Source organism: Phoxinus phoxinus (assembly GCF_949152265.1).
Source record: "Phoxinus phoxinus genome assembly, chromosome: 13".
Taxonomy (NCBI): domain Eukaryota; kingdom Metazoa; phylum Chordata; class Actinopteri; order Cypriniformes; family Leuciscidae; genus Phoxinus; species Phoxinus phoxinus.
Genome location: NC_136888.1, coordinates 24686259 through 24700459, shown reverse-complemented (window position 1 = coordinate 24700459; position 14201 = coordinate 24686259). Strand labels below are relative to the sequence as shown.

The window sequence follows — 14201 nt, the reverse complement described above, 5'->3', positions numbered from 1 at the left end:
ACTCTAAACTAGTAACACTTTACAGCAGTGGTTCTCAAACCTTTTTAAAAAATATGGCGCACCCCCCACACACACACACACTTCTGACCAGCAAATAAAAACATCGTTCAATGAAAAACAGGTGCAGAATAATAGAGATAAGAGAGAATAATAGATCAGAGCATCATTTTTCAGTTAAATGAGCAAAAAAATGACATATTTCAGTGATTCTTTGGGTGAACAATATATAATCAGTAGCTGCATTGAGCTCTTTGGACAGTCTTCTCTGTGGAACACGTCAGCGGCGGAGCGGCACGTTCACAATAGCAGCTTGTGATGCTGTACTTTTCTATGGCGAGGAACATCTATGTCGGGCTTGTTCAAACAAACTGGCAAGTCAAGTGGTGTTCGATGCCGCTTTATTAAGAGCACCAACCGCTATTCACGCACTTGAATGGCATTGCAATGGCTGTTACAGTATGTTTTTTCCCTGGGAAAAAGAGACAGTCTCGGGACAGAGCTCATAGTAAAACGAGAATCAACATTGACTTGGCTTTTTGGAGATGGTGAGAACTGAGGGATTTGAAATGTTGTAATGGCGACGTGGAGATGCCGTTTTTATTACTCAAAACAGGTCAGAAAGGTATTTTATTGAACTGATAAATTTCCATCTGCAGTTTTCTAACAGAGTTCAAACATTATCTATTGTGAAGGGTCATTTAATTATGGTTGTTGTAGAGCTGTGCTGGAATTTTATTTTCAAGGAAGTACAGTGTCTACAGTGGAGATGTCTCTTTGGCTAGTCATCTAAACTGGTTATATCTCTTATCCCTAGTGGCTTGAGCAGTTGAATAACCATATTCATCCACAGAGCCGAAGCACAGCCAAAACAATGTTCTTCCGCAAAATGTTTTTTGTTTGTTTGTTTTTTAACCACTAGAGGGCCAAAAGGTATAGTGTACCTAATGTTTACATCATTTATTCAAATGAATAAAAAGTTAAATATATATATCTTGAAATGTTAAGAAATGTATTTATGTAAAATTAACATTAACTGAGATTAATAAAAGCTAGTTATCACAAAGTAAAGCTTTAATGATACCTCTAAATTAGAGAAGGATCGTCTATTCCTTATGTATAAACCATGCAGACTTTTATAGTATAATAGTAATTATAGTTTATAATTCTGTACGGTGGGTTGCTATCCCTTTAAATGTCTGCCGATGGGACAGGTATTTCTAATTTACACACAGTGATTACCAAAGTCATTTTAATGAATATCATTGCGATTTTGCAAGCTGTAAAGCATATCATTACCATTGGGCTTTTACACACTAGCCTAACTAGGGATGCGTTCAGCAAAGCCATAACAAAGTCGTTAAATCCATTTAAAAAGAGCCTTATTTGAGAAGCAATAAAACTTTCAATTATTTTATTACCAAAAGAGTATTTAACAAGTAGCTGATTAAATGCCAAAGGCAGGTTATCTAAGTTTAACCTTCAGAAGAGAAAATGATCAGAGTCTGCCCCTGGCATTGTTGGATAGAAATATCATCCCCCATTATCCCTCCACACCTGAAGTTGCAAATGGCCTTTTGTGGGAGGCAGGGAAGAAAATTATGTGATTCAATTAATGAGCGTCTTTATGTGAGAGGGGGATAGTATGGAGGGAGAGGGGCTGGAGCAGATACTGACTCGGTACTAGCAGTAGCATCTGTAAGATGGATTGCATTTGTATAATATAAGAATATATGATGATGACCTCATATGGCTGCACTTATGTGTCAAGTGCCTCACAGAACTCATTTGCAGGATCAAATATTATTTATAAATGATAATGACAAATAAGTTATTATCAGTAAAATTAGGACAATACTATAAAATATTGTATATAAATAGTTTTTTTTTACCCATAATTCCACCTGGTTTTGAGTATTCACGATAGATACAAAAATATTGTATAACCAAATTACTCATAATGCCCCTCACGGTTAATTAAAAAGTGTCCTACACTTATTTGCATACAAAATACATTTAAACCATGAAAAATGGAAAATAAATACACAATCATCTATGAAATATTGCTCATACCTTGCTGACCGTTCATAATTATTCTTTTAATTATCTGACATATAATTTGAGTGCTGTGGCTTCTCGGGGTTGCGGGTATTAGGCTGTAAATATTAACGGACGGCGGCAATTCACTCACAAGAGGGTTGCAAAAGTAATGAACAATGTGACAGCTGAGTCTTAATTAAGCAGGAAACACCTCGACCGGATCAGGTCTGGACCACCAGAGAGACAGTTCAATAACACCGTCTAATCATGAACTTACCAATTTGTACTTGCTCATCCATTTATTTAAAATATGGTCATTAATTTAAATCAATAACATTGGAGAGAAAAAAAAAAGATCCCACAAATGAGCAAATGCATTTGACCAAACCTAGTGATTTGGTACAGTGTGATTATAAATTATGTATTTTCACGACTTTAAAAGCAACACAATAAATATGTGCACATTTACAACGTTCCTGTTAGGTGTTAATAGTTATTATATATAGATGGAATCTTATTGTATACGCTACATATATGTTGAAGTTGCATGTCTATCCATCTATCTCACTGTAAAAAAAATACGTTGGTTTAACTTAAAAAAGCAAGTTACCTTATTGCCTTAAAATTTAGTTTGTTGTTGTTCGTTGAGTTAATACAATGAAGAAGAATGGTTTAATAAACAGAAACTCAAAATAGTATGTTATCTTCACTCATTAGTTATCGAAGTTGATTTGACAAAAGATAAAAAGTTGTGATAACAAATCATGAAAATATTTTTTTACATTGTATATATATCCGTCTGTCTGTTTGTAAAGCTGTGTGTGTGTGTGTCAGGTGCACTCAGTGGCTTCTGTGAGGCTATGGGTGGATGATGAAGTATCAAATGTTAGCTGGCCTCTGTGATGAAAGTCTGAAGCAATAAGCTCCAGTGGCTAAAAGGATCTGGTTCAATAGCGATTTACCTCTAAACTGCTTAAGGGTATCTCACAGGTGCCAAGAAGCTTTTTATTTGATACAGTACAGTAGTATTAATTCAGGTTTCTTGTTTTCATTTTTATCTCAATTTATGTCGTATGCCGTGAGCCTCCCTGGGAAAATATTGCCTCAAAGCGCTGTCATATGAAACGAATAAAAATCGGTTGTTTGACCTGGCTGTAACAAGGTTAATTATATTTTGCCATCTCTCTTTTCAATTTTTCTGCCCTATGAATGAGTGATATGTGAGCTCTTGAATATTTCAAGGTGAGCAGAAACAGAATAATAGCTAGCAGTGTTTTGAAATGCTTCATGTCACTGTGATCCGAATGTAATTATGTCTATAGGTTTTTTTTTTTTTTTTCTTGAGCTTTTGGCCTGGACTGTCAGGCATATTTGATAACACGGTCTGCCTGTTTAAAGGTTAAACTAAGTTAACTTTTGCCTGCAGAGACACAATTCATTGTAATAAGTGGTCATTGCCACAACAGAATAGAATGTATGCAGAGGAATACTCTGTAACAGTGGTTCTCAACCAGTGAGCCGGGACCCACTAGAGGGCCTCAGCAAATTTCCAAGGGGGCCGCAGGATGACTTGAAATGATTCATCTTAATACATTATCATTTATACAAGTATTATTATTAGTACATTACAAATAATCTAAAACATACATAAAAACGAGAAATCATATTTCTTTATTGTTCCCCCTCAATAACAATTGTTTTCCAGTTTCTTATAAAGATTTTAAAATAAATAAATAAGCAGCTTTTTCATAATTATAGCAAAATAGGAAATAAATGTAGTAGGCCTAAGTAAAAATTATATAATATAAATATAAAAATAACAACGATAAACAATTTAAATGTGCGTTAAATATTGATTTGATGTAGGCTATATGATCTTGTAATGACGTTATTAATGACTTATGTAAGTTACGAGTTATTTTAGCAAAAAAAAAGCAAGAATGAGCGTAAATTGGTGCACTGTACGAACGAGACACGAGCTATTACAAGTACACAGAAGCATTCACCCTTATTATCAATGGGTAATTAAAGTCCAACACGCCATTGGTGTGATGGCTTTAATTGCCCCTTTAAACACAATACATTGTAATTAAGCGCAGGGCGCGCGGGGTGGAGGGTGAAGGTGACAAACGGATGGCAAATGATCTGAGGATACGCGGATTTGATCCACAAGTTTAATAAGATGTCACGCTCGTGCTCCGCCTCGCAAGCGTCTGCTAATTTCGGCGCGCACGGGCATTCTCTGGAGGTGTATCAGCGCGCACGGCCCAGAGCGCCTATACACCTCTTTTCTTTTCTATTCAGAGAGCAAACAGCTTGCATTGCCCTGCAGGTATCGCAGGCATACGCTTTCACCTTCACTCTTTCTCTCCGGTCACTCCCCAGAAGAGCGCGCGGCAAAGTTTTGCTCCCCTTCTGCCCCTTTTTCCGCGCGTATGCCGCGCGCAGGCAACGGTGCGTGGCCCCGCTCAGCCTTATTAAAAGTGGAAGGCGATATTTCACCCTCAAGAAATATAACAAGATAGACAAGTGAGCAAAGCTAATCCTGGGGATGAAATTAGCAGGCAGAGTCCGGGGCCTGCTGGAGATGATGAACGAGGTTGAACTACCTTACAGAGGCGCGCGTCCGCTGGGATAATTACGCCAAGCTCCCGGGCTTGAATCTGTCGGCGGGACTTTTTGATGGCTCTATTTCAATGGGGGGCTTGCCTGTGAAATACATAGTAAAAGCTATTAAAATTGAAATTGTTCTAGGGTGGTGTTGGGAGAGCAGGCTATTGACCCTATCAGGCAGTGTTTAATAAGGTGTGCCTTGCGTGGGGATTCTCAGGGCGCTCGGCGTGTCTTTGACAGTTTCGCACGCGCGCGCACCCCCCTGCTCTCTGCTCCTCACATTCAACTTTTAAAGTGAGACCAAATTCATGAAGATTAGTGTAACGACTGAAAAAATCTTATCAACTAGACCAGTCAACTTTTCTTAACTTTTGCGTGAATGTTTTACATTTCTAAAATATTGTATTTTAAATGGATAAAGCACTAAAATGTACATCTTTTGTACATATTGTTATAACATGATAACATGGTTTTATATATTATAAACATATACAAAATAAGTCATTTTTATAAAATAAATATTATATATAGCCTACATCCATTATAGTGGTAGCACTTTATTTAATCCTGTTCCACGTGTATACTACTTATTATAGCAATTACAATAACAGGGTTATGTATACTAACCCTGAACCTAACCTTAACCGATGTAGTTACTGCATACTACCAGTACTTAGTACACTGCAAGTACACGTACTGTAAAATAAAAAGAAATAACTGTTATAGTTTATATATATATATATATTGGAAATGGTTTCAACATCCACTGATAAAAGCATCAGTTTTTGACTGCAAGTATATTTTAATTTAGTAATTTCTTAATTAACATTGTTGATTAATTTCAATTCGACTACAAATGATTACATGATCAATAGAAAGTACATTTTAAGGATCATATAGCTCTTTAAGATAAATCAATATTGTCAGCGTGTTATGGTTTAAAAAAACAGGCTTTTTGCATTATTTTACACACTTTTACCCAGTCAAGTGTCTGTAAAGTAAATGTACATAGTGCTTGGGGCCTGTCCTGATTCGTGATCACTCTAATGATATATCAGATTCAGAATAACATTACACACATGATCTCTTCTACAAAGGCACACCAAAGACATTATTTATGCAGGTAAACATCAGAGGACGCATTGCAAACATCAAGGAGATGTTCGTGCATACGATGCAGTTGGGAGGGAGATTTTACTCAAAATAAATGTGATAATCCTCAGTGCTTGGCTCTGGGTGGAGGTGGTCGGGTGCACATGAGGATAAAGCACAGTAGAGTCGCATCAGGCTTTGACCAATATGCTGACCCGTCTCCAGGGGAACAATGACTTTGAACATTTCTGCACCCGCTCTGGCACCTTCATTGTACGAGTGATGGTGCCAGCAAACCTATTCATCACTTTCCACTAAGTTACCTCCTCTTTGTTTTAGTTCACAAATAGGTGGAGAGAAACGAAAGCTGAGAAACACATTTACTGCACAAATATAAACACTCTCGCTCCGATGCATCAATACAGGGAGTTTAAATCTTTAGAGGCAGACTATACAGTATACAGTTACAAAGTTGCTTTTGAACCATTGAATGACAAATTACATTATTATTATTATTTTTACATACTTATGCATTTAATATGCATGGCACATAATTAACCTACAATTTAAGTAAACATAAATTCTTGGATCAAGATGAAAAACTGTTGTTTAATATGACCAGCAGATGGCCCCCCCTACCATGAAATGGTACATTTTTCCCAAGCACCTCTGCAAAATAACTCCACACAATTTAGACAAAGCAAAAACTCTTCTTTAACAGGATAGTCCCACTCTCTTGCCTTTTGTAATAATTTATGGAGTCTAGCAAAACTCCTGTCTTTTGTCCTTGGAAAATTAATTGGAGTGAAAATATGCAAGCTTTCACAATGATACCCTGCATCATGTGCCTTAGTTTTGTCCTTCTACTCTTCAAAACATTAAAAAAACCTAGTGTTTTTTTTTTGTGTGTGTGTGTTTTTTTTACAATTTAAGACTACAGCAGCCTCTAAAATAGTGGGTGTAAAAACTAATTTTAACTGTCATAGGTTTGGTTGCTAAAGTTGCTTAAACGATGACACAAAGGCATTTGCGTGACTTTTTTTTTTTTTTTTTTTTTGTCTGCAGAATTTGTATGCATTTCAATTTCCCTGTTCAGCATGTCTGTTTATTCAAGTTATGACAGGAGAGTTTTTCTGAATTTTACTATTACGTTGAAAAATCTCTTCCCATCAGAAATGTAGCATTGTTTTCAGGCTTTTTGTGGTTAAAATCAAGCTTGTTTGTTTGACAAGGCTGCATGTTTATGCAAATGAAAAGCTTGTAAATTGTTTCCATTGTAGTTTCATGGATTTCCAAAGTTCAGCTGCCTGGAAGCGGGTTTTCTTCGGAAGAAAGCGGAAAATATATTCTCAGAGCACTTTTTGCTCATTCAATGAGGCCATAATTTGACTGAAGATTATAATTGTTGTTGGTGTTTATTCGAGTTGCTTGAACGCTTAAAAACACTCAGAGGAGGATGAAGCTGAAAGTTAGTCTGCACTTTAGTTGTGTAAAAGTGTGGTTCTTTTAGGATTTTTAAAAAATATATATTTTATGTGAAATGAGCACAGTGATATGTAAAATATCGGAAAAGTTGTAAAAAGATTTTAAACAATTAAAACAAAGTGATGTTAATGAAACAGCCTAAAAACTGTTCCATGGATGTGAAATGTCACTACGTCCAGCAGTGCTGAGCGCAGCTGCCAGTGAAAGTAAATGAGAAAGTGGGTTTGCGGCTCCTGCCACACTTAGCAGTTACGCAAATCCAATTTAATTCCCTCTCATATGCTCTCACAGGTATCTTTTGTCCTTTAATCAAATTCTGTTTACGGTTGAGGCAATTATTTCCAATTTACCCACTTAAAGCAGAATGAAAGTGGTCCACCAGGAGACTGGCGGTGAGGAGGGGTGCGGTGCGTGAAAGTACACCGCTTGCAAACAGGTAACCTCTAAAAGAGCATTTTTGCTTTATCTATGCTCATTTCCCTCTGCTATGATTTAATTTCCCTGCCTTTAAACATGACGAATTACTGCTCTTGTCTTCACTTAATGCTTTTAACAGATCCCAATAAACTGCATTAATCGGCTGTGCGGCTGGCCCGAACCTGCAAGCTGGAGCTGCTCATTTGCCTTATTAGTGAAGAGACTTGAGCCTATAACCAGGTGGGTAATCTCTTGGCTTTGCTGTTTTAATTATGCCATAATCAGTGCAGCGGTTGGCCCTGTTTAAAAGCAGCTAGGAGCGATACCTCACTGAATCCTCCTTCCTCGCCGGTAGCCCACATTCTTTGTCACAGCCAAGCTCCTCTTTGACGAAGCATGATGAAGGGCGCACTAACTTTGTAGGACAAGACAAAGCTTAAACATATGGCAAGAATCCCTCAGGTGCCATCTTCAAGAGGGCCGGTCTGTGATCCTTCCACAGCTCAGTGCTGTTCCCTGACTCAAGCTCTTTCCTCTTCAACATCTACTATTGCTAGATCTCTGAATCATAACCACATTTTTTTTTTACGGGTGCATATAATTGCATTTTTTTGGGGTCTTGCATCAAATTCCAGAGCCGTCATATGGTAACAGACGTATGACGGGCTAAAAAGCGGCACATTCTGTAAGGGTTTTAATGGCTTAATGAGAATGTAGAGTCTCATCAATGAGCCGTGTGCTCAACATGGCTACATTTTATTTCAATATTTACATGTTTGTTTCCTCAGTTTACCTCGTTAAATGCTTCAGTCAAATATTTTAGGCCAAGAAATAAATATCTGCTATTTAACTTCATTATTATAAATCAAATGAGCACTTTCCAGTGCGTTAATGAAGACAAAGTGAAATATGGATGTTTTTCTCATTGCATTCGAGAGCAATTAAGTGGGCCATTTCAAGCTAATTAGCCACTAAACTTCAATTTGTGTCATGTTATTCACTCTTTTGTGAATCATTTGAATTTCTCTGCAGTCATACGTCAAAATCCAATCACCAGACATCTGTTTCAAAAAAATTCACAAATGTTTTATTTCTCATGAACGGATAGTACTCAAAATTACAGAGCTGATAGTCTTTACAACAACACTGTGCAAAAGTAGATGTAAAACAAAAATGAAAAGCATGTTTAGTGGAAGCTGACAGTCTTCACATCAAAGTGCATTTCAGTCTGAGAATTGCATTTACAGGTACCCTGACAAATGTCACTTCCTTTTAGCACTGTGCTCTGTTATGAAAGCTGAAATGGACATTATTTTGATATTAAGAGCAACGTCAACCCTGACATGCACTTTCAAAGTCGTCAAAATAAGTCAAATAATATTTTAGTTAAACTGACAGTTGTAATTTGAGCAGTCAATAGGCAATATGGTAAACGGTTCTCACTGGAATCTCTTTAAACAGTCAGAACCTGTTTAGACAGATTTGTGACAGCCACAGATATCAGCAACCCGGTTCAATTTCACTACTTGACATTTTCACAATAGGTGCTGGAAATAGCACAGAGCCTTCCAAGATTAAAACAAGCATAGTAATGCATGCTTATTCAAGTGTTTGATGTAGCCGCGCAGTTGTAGCGTGTGCCTTTAGAAGCGCAAAACACTCCTACGGTTTTCAAGTCGAGCCTTTTTTTCCTCTCTTGGCAGCCAGTGGTAAAGAGTCATATGGTAATTCTTCTGGATGAGTTTTTGATGGCATGCCAACAGTTTTCTTTTCCGCTGAGTAATTTTCTCAGCTTTCCCCCAATAAAGCGTAATCCTCCTTTCGTCTGGCTTGCTGTGAGCGAAACACTGCCAGAGAGAAAGAGGGATGTGTACAATATTTTGACATTTATAAATGCCGTGAATCTGAGAAAATATGTCTAGTTAAGACAAGATCTTTTGGTAGAGAATGCAGAACTGATAAGATGAGAGTTTTTTAATTGAAATATACATAATGAATTAGTAAAATTCAAATGACTCCATATTGCATCTTATTTATGTGCAGTTAATAAGGTTTGTGCTAACCTTAACAATGCTCTCCTATTTTCTTATAACAAAATGTGTGATACAGTAATTGATAATTAGGAACTATAGGGTGCAATGACACAAAAACATTTTTTTTAATGATGATTAAAAATACACAGTGTATAAATACACAGTGAGTGATAAAAGATAATAAAATATAATTTAGATATACTGTGTAGATAGGGTAGATATATTTGTCACAAATATATATATATTTGTGTAGATATATATCTGAAGTTAATGTACAAAATGTGTGTATAGAATATATTTTTTATAGTGCTATAGTGGTATCTGCCACTTTTTTTGTATTGTTTTGAAAGGAAGTAAAATCAAAAGGGCTTCCCTGGGGGTGTTTTAGCCCTGTTGCACCCCCTACTAGCCAAGAAATATCTCAAAATTAATTTGAATAAAATAATTCTGTAAACCTGACATTCTCCTAAGAAAGACAATATTTTCAAGTGATGTAATCTCTTACACGAACAGACAGGCAAAGCGATTACGGAAACATCTGCATGAAAGGATGGAGCAGTGGCAAGTGTTTTATGACTCCCATGCGCACCCTCACTCTTTCTCTCAGCCCTTCACCTGCTCTTCTCCTGGAGGGCTACAAATGCAGCGGCTGATATGCATGTAGCTCCAGTTCTCCCCTCCTCCATCATCCGGTGGCAGGGGAGGCAGGCTCTCTGTGCTGGCCTGTTGTGATTGATAGGCTAGGGGCTGCTGCAGTTTGGGTGGCTAGTAGGGTGCAGTTATCATGAGGGTTGACACGTTTGCTAGCCCGATGTTGGTGCTCTGCTGGGGTGCACATTGTGAGAGTAAAAGGCTGTGATTCTGTCATGAGGGTCCTCTGGACTACGAGCCACAGAGAGACCTGGCCATCATACTTTTCTCATTTAGCTGTGAGATCATTTTTAAATGATTTAAAAAATCTAAATTCTTGCCTCCATAAGCCGATAATTATGTGATGGCTGATAACTGATAAATAGTCAAGTTTATTAGTCTAAAATAGTTGAATTTTGGCATCACATCAATATATAGTGCAGTATTTACTAAAGCTTACATTTATCAGTGTTATTAATTGATTAATTTAAATTGTGTTTTTAAAGATCTTGAGCGATAGATGACGGAAAAGGTAATATAAGTGAATATATATTTAATTTGAGCTAGGAACTGATTCACATTAGCAAAAAGAGTCAACCGAACGAGAATATAACAAAAAAAATTTTTTTAATAACTATTCAATCAATTTAAGCGCTAGCGTGTGTGGATTATGGCCCAGTTTTAAGAAGCACGTGGTTTGGTGTGTCTGCCGGAGGGCTTGTTTTCCATGGTAGCAAGTGATGACTTTCTTTTTCAGTTTTCCAGATGCACGTCTTTAAGATAAAGGTGAAATTCAATCAGGAAGATATACTGTAGTGACAGTCTCTGGAGACACCAGGGTCACAGGGGAGTGTTTTCTATTCTAGCGCTACTCATGTTACTGTACTGTAATTCAGAACAACAAACGCCTGTTCATCAGAATGTTAAATAATGAAATATTGCTTTTGTTTGGAATCAGATTTTTTTGTAATACTTACAGGCTGTAAGAGAAACATTTTGAAGTTTACTATAGGTCAAATACTCAAACTCACTAGAGAGAGACAAAGAGTGCAGGTAACTCGAGGAAACATTAGGTAAAGAGAGAGAAAAAGGGAAACGTCCTACAAAAGAGGCACGGGGAGGTAGTCGGGGAACTTTGCGGGATTTGCTGGACTGCAGAATTTCCAGTGGAGTGTCTCAGTGGACCGGGTTCTGGGGGTCTGCTGTGTCCAGAGGGGATGGGTGTCAGGCAGGTGCGCGTGTCAGTGAGTAATGGCACTATCAGCTCGCCGTTGTGATCCATCATGCACGGCGGCCACGGCCAGCACAGGAATCACAAGCACAGCAACATATCATTACACAAGGTTATCACTGCCCCATTACAAGCCCTGATCAATCTACTCTTCCACTGGGCCCTCTGCTCTCTTGTTTCCCTCTCTTGAGTTTAATACTTGCTATAGCCTTTGCCACTATACCCTTACTACATGAACAAATATTTTGCAAGCTGTTGTCTGGCTTTTACAGGCTTAAGTTTTAGTTCTCTTACTTCTTCTGACAATGGGTCTCATTCCCGCCTTCGAGCTCGCACACGCACAAATTTGTGTGAAATATTAGTATGAATGTTTTCACAAAGAAACGTTCATACTAAATTTATTCTAAATTTACAAGAGAACAAAAGCAGGGAAAAATGAAACCACACAAGTGAAAATCAAATAGTCTCAAGGGTTGTGATTTTTAACATTTACATTGAAAGAGTAAGACAATCTGCATCATAGCTTGAGCTGCGAGATTTCTCTGTATAACAATGCAGATACGTGCATGTACAGCTGGCTAATGAGAAGTCTGTAATCTGGGTCTGTTAGAGAGCGTCATGTTTACAGAGAGTGACGAATGGTTGTGGGAAAGGGTGTGTGAAAAGCCCTTATATGGAGATGGGTTGGGCGTGTTTTATGCAAATGACCAAACCTCAGGCACACGGTCACTCATTTAAAATACTCCAGATTCATTAACATTAGAACGAGGTTAGAACAAATTCATGTGCGTACGCACATTTGAATTAGAGTGGACATTTTTCGTGAGAAGTCCTCCTGTGTGTACAGATATGAAATAGCATCCAAGCAATCATTAGTGAGTGAGTTTATCTTATTTGTTACTTGTGAAAATGTCAGCATAATTTACTCTAATTATGCGTGCTCCGAGTGAATTTAATGACTGCTTATAGTTGATGACTAATATTGGCTTTGAAAAGCTCTCTTTGTCCTTTAGACTGGATGAAGCTTCAGAAAAAGTTAATGCAGTGAAAAAAGCAAAATGAAAAATTAAATCTGATTTATATCAGTTTCAAAGAAACTTCTCATGCAAATTAAACATTAAAAATAAACAGTTGTTTATGGGTTTACCATTTTAAATAAGAAGTAAAGCATGGCTTCATCAGCTTCAGCCTCTCCATATGTAGCTGAGTGCACTTTACAACAAAAGGCAAAAAGTCATTATCTAAAGGGGGTATTATAATTAACCAAACAATAAAAGTTTATTAATGAACATTAAAATGCAAAATAGTGAAAAGAGATCCTATCAATCAAAGATGACTCCCTTTTTAGTTTTAATTAGATATTGCAGTTAATGGCATGAGGGGGGAGTTTTGAGCAACTTAATTGCAGTGGTTTAATGGACCAACATCTTTTTAAAGTTGAGGATTCAAAAAAGGTCTTTTTTTATTTCTGCTGCTACTAATAAAATGTCAAAGGACAGATCTCCCAGGCTTTGAAACCAGCGAGGCTTGAGGTTCATTTTCTTGTTGCTTTATTTATTGTAAACAGATGAATGATATTGTTTAATCACTTAGATGCAAAGTTGTTATTCCATTGTGGACGTCTTCCCATTGCACTCTTCAAACGGCAGATAAGGCAAATGCAAGCAAAAATAAATTACACTTTCAAATTAAACGAACCTAGCCAAATAATAATAATAATATGTGTATGTGTATAGTTAATGTTCCACTTTCATTCATTTTTTTGTCATTTTTTCCCCCCTACATTTCATTCCACTCTGAAACTCCGCCTTACATGATTTAGGCTTTAAATATTGCAAACAGTACATCAGCTCTGGTGAAATGTTGAATTGGACCTAGGGAGCTATTTCAGAAGCAGGGCAAATTCAAATCAGAGCGCTCTACTTTCCAGAGCTGGGCGGTAATTAGGACATGATTTAAACTCTCTTTAGCTCTTACTTGAGCAGTCAAAAGGTGCCCTGGCTAATATCCATTTGAGAGAACGTGAAATAACTTGGTACATGATTGCTTATCAATCATTCATACTTCTGTGCTTTTTTCTTTTTATTGTAACACTTTTTTTTGTAATTATAATAAACCACAACATTTGATATTGAGGTTATACAGCCAGTTCACATGATAATATATTGCTTGAAAGTGATAAATGTAAACCGTTTTGGCTTACAGTCCATGATGAGAGAGATAAGGATGAGACTAGACTGGGTTTCCCCCTAATGTATTAATTCATGAAGAAGAATTCATATATGACAAAAATATTTAATATAAGGGTCATAGCGGTGGCACATTGTAAGAACTGGTATTTTATTGTGTTGTGCATGTCTCCTTTCAAACATTTATTTAAAAATCTCAAATTTAAAAATCTAAAAAAAACAAAAAAAAAGTTTTACAAAAAGTGAAAAATACAGTTAGGTTTTTCTACCTGAACTTACCCTTCATGACTTTTTGTTGTGTATTCAGGGTGATAATATAATATTTATTAACTTAAAAAAAACACATTTAATTTAGATGTTACTGCATGTGCAGGCAGGCAGACGAAGACACAGAAGAGTAAGGTTCCAACACAAAGTTTACTTATATTAATAACCAAACGGGTAGCGATCCAAACAGGTAGCAATGAGTGCAGG

The 14201-nt window shown here is 37.0% G+C and overlaps 1 long non-coding RNA gene across 2 annotated transcripts in view; it reads left to right on the top strand.

The window, feature by feature from the left end:
• Positions 1 to 14201, top strand: part of LOC307009346 — a 35568-nt gene that overhangs the window by 1862 nt on the left and 19505 nt on the right. For both annotated transcript variants that reach the window (XR_013799995.1, XR_013799996.1), the window contains exons 3-4: positions 7588 to 7663; positions 7784 to 7884. This is a non-coding gene — a long non-coding RNA (uncharacterized lncRNA). The remainder of the gene's footprint in view (positions 1 to 7587; positions 7664 to 7783; positions 7885 to 14201) is intronic.